Here is an 8,791-nt window from a genome sequence, read left to right as displayed (position 1 = left end):
GGTTATCTTTAAAACCTTGGGCTGCAAGTTTGAAGGGGCTCTTCTTCCCCACCCCTATTCCTTACCTCAGCAAGTCACTGAAGGTCCTGCAACTTCTGCTTTCTGTAAAGGACATTGATTTTTCTCCTTGACACCAATTTCTGATTTGTTTTGTTTTCCCCATATGTCTCCAATACGCTCCTTGTGGCTTCTCTGCCTGGTTTAGCAGAGGGAGTGCCACACATACCGGGTATCTCTTCCAGGGTCTCCTTCAGAAAGTGACAGCTTATGCCTTCAGAGAGTAGGTCACAAGCTGGCTTTCTCCTTGCTTTCTCTTGCACCATCCTGTGAGATCCTGTTCATTGTTGTTTAAGTAGCTCAGTTTGGGGGGTAATTTGTTACTCAGCAGTCGATAACTGATACAGTATCCATTCAACTTATCTCCCTACCCCTCCTTACATTTTTTTTTATGTACTGGAAGTTAAGTTTAAAGGCTTAATGAGGTTTAATCCAAACATTTTTGGCAGGAGTCTTGCTACGTTGTCTTAAGAACTTCATGTTCTAGTACATCAGGAGGTACATAATGGTAGGAGTCCCACTAAGAGTGGCATTATGTTTGATCATTTAGTTCCATTACTAAAAATCTTGTACCATGTGATAGATTATTGTTCAAAAATCCGCACCTAACCTCCATAGGAGGAGTATACTTCCCCACTCCACCAAAGCAAGGCTCAGTAATATGATGTTTTGGCCAATAGGGTGTTAGCGCACATGATGCAAGCAAAGGCTTGAAGCGTGCTTGCCATTCAGGGCTCACCCCCTGTACTTCTGCCATCACCATAAGAAGAGCTTCTCCCTGGTAGCTGTCATCCCCTGAACCTGAGGGGACTGTCCAGCCAAGCCTAACCTCGATCAGCTGCCCTGTAGATCTGTGAAAATAAATAATGGTTATTTTCAGGTACTTCATTTTAGGTTTTTTAGACAGCATGGGGGGGGGGCAGTAGCTAACTGATACAACACAGCACAACAAGACAGCTGCTACAGGTAGACACCGTTGGACACCTGCTTTTCTCAAAGAATCAGCCTCCTGATCCACAGACATAGGAGCCTGGCAGCCATGTTTAGATGGCAAATCTTGCCCCCCAACACCATGGTGGATCAGAGTAGGGTGGGGGGGGCACCTGAGCTATCCAAGTTGGTTTTGGGGTGAGTGAAGACTAGCTAGTTTCTCTGTGTGGCTAGAATAGTAACACAGGAGCTATGGGGAGGCCATATTCTACATGGAAGTAGGGCAAATGTGAAAAAAAAACAACAACAACAATGAAGCAGACACAAAGATAAACAGGGTCCTGCCGGCGTTCCAGGTCCTGGTTCTCATCCCTTTCTCAAGCCCAGACTCTTTCTTGACCTTCAGTTCTAGTACACCATATCTTTATGAATGACTCTTTTATGAATAAGATCGTGTTACTGGGCTTCCGTACTTGAAACTCAAGAATCTTCATAACACCTGCTGAGACCTGCGTCCCCCAGGAGTGCCCCAAACACACCTGCATTCGTTCCCTGGGACTGTCGCAGCAAATGCCACAAACTTGGTGGCCTAAAATAACAGAACTGTCTTCTCTCACAGTTCTGGAGACCAGAAGTCTGGCCGGGATGCACTCCCTCTAAGGGCAGGATCCTTCCCCAGCGCTCGTAGCTTCTGGAGGCTCAAGGTGGTCCTGATCCTGCGGCTGCCTCACTCCGGTCTCCACCGGCACCTTTGTATGGCCTTCTCTGTGGTTTTATGTTCTTCTCTCCTGCCTCCCAGAACGACAAATGTTGGGTGTAGGGCCCACCCAGATTACGCAGGAAGAGCTGGTCTCAGGATCCTTCACTGAATTACATCTACAAAAACTCTTTTTCTCATCAATGCCACATACACTGGGTCCAGGTATTAGAGCATGGACCTCATAGCTCATGCAGTCTTCTCTCCAGGCCTCAGTCATTGGAATAAACCTTATACATTGTGGTACATGTATGTGTGATCTACAGAATTCAATTGGAGAGCATTTTAAATATCTATAGGAATTGTGTGTAGTCTGGAAAAAAAAAATAAGAGAAAGCAAGATTCCAACAAGTCTTAAATTCTTTTGTGTTGAAAGGAACAGACATTTTACATTATTTTAGGATCCCTGTTAAGGTCCAAGGTGTTTGAATGCAGTATGTATAACTGGAACATAGGGATTCAGGCCACACCAACGTACCTTCTAGAGATTCTGGAATCACTGACAGAACAACTGTAGACAGGGCTCCCCGCATGACTGCCAGACAGTAAGAAGACCCACCTTGAATCTCTGCAATATTCAGGCTCATAGTTGCCTGTAGCCCCTGACTTTAGTAGCCTCAGTAAGCTGGGTTGCTAACTATCCTATCGTGTGCACAGATATCTTTTAGTTCCGGAAAATTTAGAATTAAGTATCAAAAACTATTTTTTGAGACTCAAAACCATTGTATTTTACTTTAATTTATTTTTAAGTAATGTCTACACCCAGCGTGGGGCTCGAACTCACAACCACGAGATCAAGAGTCACACACTCTACTGACTGAGCCAGCCAGGTGCCCCTCAAAAATATAACATTAGGATGAAATTTGTTAGGTAGGATATGTACATTTGTCAAATACATGTGTATTTGATATTCTTGAGATACTTAAGAGAATTTGACCTATTGGAAGCTCAGCTGTGTCATACCAAATTTAAAATGTGCAACAAAATCATTAATTTGACTTTTGATTTGGGGATGACGTCTTACTAAGTTTATTTACCATGTTGAAACAATTCAGGGAACTTAAATTTTGTTTCCTTTGTAACTTTAGTTTGTTAGATTTCCTGTAAGTATTCAGTATTCAGGAATTTTTTGTTGCTTTTTTTAAGATTTTTTTTTTACTTTTGGGGTGCCTGGGGGGTGCAGTCGGTTGAGTGTCCAATTCTTGGCTTTGGTTCAGGTTGTGATCTCAGTGTTGTGGGATCGGGCTCCACGCTCAGCAAGAAGTCTGCTTGGGATTCTCTCTTCTCTCCCTCTGTCCCTCCTGCCTATACTCTCTCTCTCTAAAATAAATAATCTTTTTTTAAAAAGATTTATTTATTTATTTATTTATTTATTTATTTATTTATTTGACAAAGAGAGACACAGTGAGAGAGGGAACACAAGCAGAGGGAGTGGGAAAAGGAGAAGCAGGCTTCCTGCTGAGCAGGGAGCCTGATGCTGGGCTCGATCCCAGGACCCTGGGATCATGACCTGAGCCACCCAGGCACCCTGATTTCTTTTACTTTTAATTAATCTCTACACCTACTGTGCGGCCCAAGATCAAGAGTCACATGCTCTACCAACTAATCCAGCCAGGGACCCCAGGAATTCTTTTTATTGTTAATTCAAACAATAAAAACACTGTAAAAGAAAATCAGTTATATTACATTTTACAATGCAGCTAAAAAGATCTGAGGGTGGGAGGAGGAGGGGGGATTGGAGGAAGGGAGTCAAAAGGCATGACCTCCCTCATACATCACTGGATCGTACACCTGAAATAAGCACTAGGGATGTCATGTACAACCTGAGGTCTTCAGTTCACACTGCTCTTTCCAGGTATGCAGGAGCGGTAGGAGAGTAGATTCTCAGGGCTTTCCCCACAGGAGACATTTTTTTCTTCTTCTTTTTATTCTATCTATATGAGGTGATGGATGTTAACGAGACCCATTGTGGTGATCATTTCACAGTGTATGTAAATCGAAGCATCATACTGTACAAGTTAAACTTAAAAAAAAAATGATTTGAAATAAGGCAGCCAGGGCGCCTGGGTGGCTCAGTTGGTTAGGCGACTGCCTTCGGCTCAGGTCATGATCCTGGAGTCCCTGGATCGAGTCCCGCATCGGGCTCCCTGCTCGGCAGGGAGCCTGCTTTTCCCTCTGACCCTCCCCCCTCTCATGTGCTCTCTCTCTCTCTCATTCTGTCTCAAATAAATAAATAAAATCTTAAAAAAAAAAAAAAAGAAAGAAGGCAGCCAAAGAGAAAAAAACTGAGCATTTGATGATAAGAAAACTGTGCGTGCAAAGGCTCAGTGAACTTAGGGGTATAGCACATTTGATTAACTTAAATAAGCCAGAAAATTATGTCCTCTTCTGCTGGCGAGGCACACGGGAGCAGACACAGACATTGCATGTCCTTTCTGTTTATGCACTCATCACAAGAGGAATTACAGTGTCTTGAACTGAAAGCTTTGGGCTGGCGATATTTCGGCTATTATTACAGTTCCAGTAAGGTTGAAATGACACATATATAAAAACATTTTAAGGGTGTTGTTACAAAAGTGTGAGTCATGACTAATGCTTTAGCTTTGAATTCAGAAAAAAAAAACTTTAATGTTTTTCTTTTTATGAAGTTTATCTTTTCCCCACCATTTGTGAATTTTAGATTTACTGTAGAAGGATAATTCTGATTTCAACTGTATTCCAGTTATAATACCTTTATACTTGCTTACACTAAAAAAAAAAAAAAAAAAAAGCTTTTGAAGATGGTTAATTAACTAAGTTAGTAAATGGGACCAAGTATTATCCAAAGATCTCTTTAAACTAATGCCTTGGGGCGCCTGGGTGGCTCAGTTGGTTAACATCTGCCTTCGGCTGAGGTCATGATCCTGGGGTTCTGGGATCGAGCCCCATATCCAGCTCCCTGCTCAGCAGGGAGCCCGCTTCTTCCTCTGCCCTTCACCCCGCTCATGCTCTCGCTCTCTCTCAAATAAATATTAAAAATAAATTTTAAAAAATAAACTAATGTCTCAAATTTGCTAGATGTATAATAAGAAAGAGATCTGTAACCTAAGCTTTAATAATGAAAGAATAACAATTTTAGGATTTGTAACCTTTGTATATTGAAAATTAAAATGTAAAGCCAAAGTGAACACCTGCACAGTTCTTTCTGTCCCCAAAAACGACCCTCAAGGATGCCCAAACCCTCATATCAACAAATCGGTGCCATACTTTGTCCATTTCTGGCTGCCAATATATCGATTACTTTCTTAGGCCCAATCAAAGTGTATCAAATTAAAAAAAATGTATTTATATCTCTCCCATCTTCAGATCACATGTAAAATTGCCCAGCTCCAAACCACCATTTCACTATATTTGTATCCATTATGTGGACTTGATCTTACTTGGCCTTGGATCCTCAAAATTTGTGGCACCATATTTGCAACAATGTGGATCAAGCTGGAGAGTTTTATGCTAAGTGAAAGAAGTCAGAGAAAGACAAATGCCATATGATTGCATATGCATATGTGGGATTTAAGAAACAAAACAAATGAATAAAAGGGGAAAAAAAGAGAGAGAGAGAGACAAACCCAAAAATGGACTCTTAGCTATGGAGAACAAACTGATAGTCCCAGAGGGGAGGTGGGTGGGGGAGGGGTGAAATAGGTAAAGGGGATGAAGAGCACACTTATCCTGATGGGCACTGAGTAATGTATGAAACTATTGAGTCACTGGATCATACACCTGAAACTAATATAACACTGTAGGTTAGCTACACAGGAATTCAAATAAAATGAAATAAAATTTGTGGGTGCAGGGGCACCTGGGTGGTTCAGTCAGTCTAGCACCACCGACTCTTGGTTTCAGCTTCGGCCATGTGGGATCCAGCCCCAAGTGGGGCTCTACGCTGGGGGTGGAGCCTGCTTAAGATTCTCTCTCTCCCTCTCCCTCTGCCCCTCCCCCCAGCCGTGCGCACACCTTCTCTCTCTATCTCTCTAAAATAAAACAAATAAATAAACTCTTAAAAGAAAGAAAGAAAGAAAGAAAATTTGTGGGTGCATATTAAGTTTGGTAGTTATTTAATAAAAAGATATATATATATTTTTAAAGATTTTATTTATTTATTTGACAGAGAGTGAGACAGTGAGAGAGGGAACACAAGCAGGGGGAGTGGGAGAGGGAGAAGCAGGGTCCCCGCAGAGCAGGGAGCCCGATGCGGGGCTCAATCCCAGGACCCTGGGATCACGACCCAAGCTGAAGGCAGACGCTTAACGACTGAGCCACCCAGGCGCCCCTAATAAAAAGATATTTAGTAGTAGTGATTATACAAAGGAAATGTTCATTTAACACCCCAAAATTACTAGAATAAACATTTTATTTTTTTTTAAGATTTATTTATTTATTTCAGAGAGAGTCTGAGCAGGAGAGGCAGAGAGAGAGGAAGAGAGAATCTCAAGCAGACTCCACGCTGAGCACAGAGCCTGACCTGGGGCTGATGTCACCACCCAGGACATCATGACTTGAGCCAAAACCAAGAGCTGGACACTTAACCCACTGAGCCACCCAGGTGCCCCTGGAATAAACACACTAAATAAAAATCAAAGTATCATAAACTACAGTTTAATATTTCTGCTGATAAAGTAGTTTTGAAGTAAATAGCATTACTGTTTTATGAATTAAAATGAGGAGACACAGGGAGCTCCTGGCTGGCTCAGTCAGAGAAGCATGGAACTCTTGATCTCAGGGTCATGAGTTCGAGCCCCACGTTGTGTGCAGAGATTAAATAAATAAATAAATAAAATGAAGAGACATTTACAGCAGCTCCAATCATAATTGCCCCAAACATCTTTCAATGAGTAAGTTGATCAACAAACAGTGATATATCTATGCAATGGAATGTTATGAAAAGGAACAAATTATTCAGACACCCAAAAACATGGATGGGTGAGTGAAAGAAGCTGGTCTCAAAAGTTTGCATACTACATGATTCCATTCATATGACATTCTGGAAAAGCAAAACTGAAGGAAGGAAGAATAGATCTGTGGTTGCTGGGAGCAGTGCGGGGGGCGGTTCAGGAGAGGGCTTGACAACAAAAGGGCACCCAAGGGAGTTTCCAGGGATAATGGCAATGTTCTTAGAGCTGATGCTGGTGGTCGATACACGTATCTACACATATTTAAAGCATACAGAACTGTGCGCCAAAATCAAATGCCTATTTTATAGTATGTAAATCTAAAATAAGTCAAAATACATAAAGAGACAAATATCCAAAAGTCTGAACAGTAATTCCTCAACTTGCTCTTTTTCTCTGGGTATTTGTTGCTCAGTATTCTGCTGAACAGAGAAATTCTGGTGTCAAATTCCTTAATCTCAAGAGAATCCCATGAGAGGAGTCATCATGATGTGTTTCTTTTTCAACGAAACAGCAAAGAGGTCCTTCCTGAAACCCTGATATTGGGAGATAAGTTTCAATTTAAATCCCTGTAAGAGAGAAAGGTCGTAATGTCATTTGAGAGCCCAGGGTCTACTAGTGTGGTGAGAGCTACTAGGAACGAAGTGTCAGCATCGAAAAGAGGCAGAAAGGGAGAGCACAATTTTGCCAATTCAAAGCCAAGTGTAAAGGACGGCAGGCCCCAACTCCTTTGGGTAGAAAGCTAGCAAAAGCACCAGTAAGAAGAAAATGGCAATTTTCAGGCAATCACTGGATCCATTTAGCAATTTCTTTTTCTGTCTCCCTAAATTAGCTCTTAGTCTAAATAATAAAACAACTCAGTTTTCTTTTTATAATGGGTAAGCATTGTTATATTTTGGCATTTAAATCTAAATTCACAGACTTTCTTGAACAACTCTGTTTCCTTTTTTTCTTTTTCTTTTCTTTTTTTTTTTTTTTAAAGATTTTATTTGTTAATTTGACACAGAGAGAGAGATAGCGAGAGCAGGAACACAAGCAGGGGGAGCGGGAGAAGCAGGCTTCCTGCCTAGCAGGGAGCCTGATGCGGGGCTCGATGCGGGGACTCCATCCCAGGACCCAGGGATCATGACCTGAGCCAAAGGCAGGTGCTTAACGACTGAGCCACCCAGATGCCCCCTCTGCTTCCTTTTTTTTAAAGGAAGAAACCCTACCTTTACTGTTCTGGAAAGTGGGAAACTTTCTCATTTGTTTTTAGAGATGACATCAATTTTCATAGAAAAAGGACACCGTCCTGTCACCATTTAGGGTCCCATTTGTATTAGTTATCTCTTGCTTGCATTACAAACATCCTTAAAATTTAGTGACTTCAAGCCACTAAGTGTATGGTGTCTCAAGTTTCTGCTGGCCACCCCGGGTTCAGACAGCTGGTCGAAAAGCTGAGGCTAGAGTCTAAGGTGGTTTCATTCCCATGTCTGGGGCCTCAGTATGGCAGTCAGCTGGCCCTTGCTCTCCCCCTGGACTCTGAGTGTTCCAAGAGATTAACAAGAGAATTTACAATATCTCTTAAAGCTAGTCTTATAGGTCGCACTGTGTCCTTTCTGCGGCATTCTGTAGGTCAAAGCAAGTTACTGGGCCCCCCAGAGTTGGAGAAATGAGTCTTACTGCTTGATTTAAGGAGGGGCAGGAAAGTCACATTGCAAATCGGTAAAGGGCACAGGGACACTATTCATCGGGGGACCATGACAGTAACAATGCACCACTCTACTGTTAATAATGTTTAAAGCTCATATAAATATTAATTAAATTAGCTCTTGGATCTAAAACTGGATGAAATTAAGCTAAAGATATATTTTGGATTAGAAGCTTGCTTTCACTCCAGCTTTGATGTAGTTAATCCTTATTTGAAAACCATCGGAAAGCACTTACAGACGATTCAGAGAAATCTGATCCTGGGTTTTTTATGGGGATTTTAACCATCAACTAACAGAAGAATAACAGGGAGTCCATCAGCTATTTTTTTTTATTTTTTTATTTTTTAAGATTTTATTTTATTTTTTTATTTATTTGAGAGAGAGAATGAGAGAGAGAGAGAGCATGAGAAGGGGGAGGGTCAGGGGGA

Source organism: Neomonachus schauinslandi, chromosome 7 (genome assembly GCF_002201575.2).
Source record: "Neomonachus schauinslandi chromosome 7, ASM220157v2, whole genome shotgun sequence".
In the NCBI taxonomy this organism is placed as follows: Eukaryota; Metazoa; Chordata; class Mammalia; order Carnivora; family Phocidae; genus Neomonachus; species Neomonachus schauinslandi.
This window is presented reverse-complemented; position numbering follows the sequence as displayed.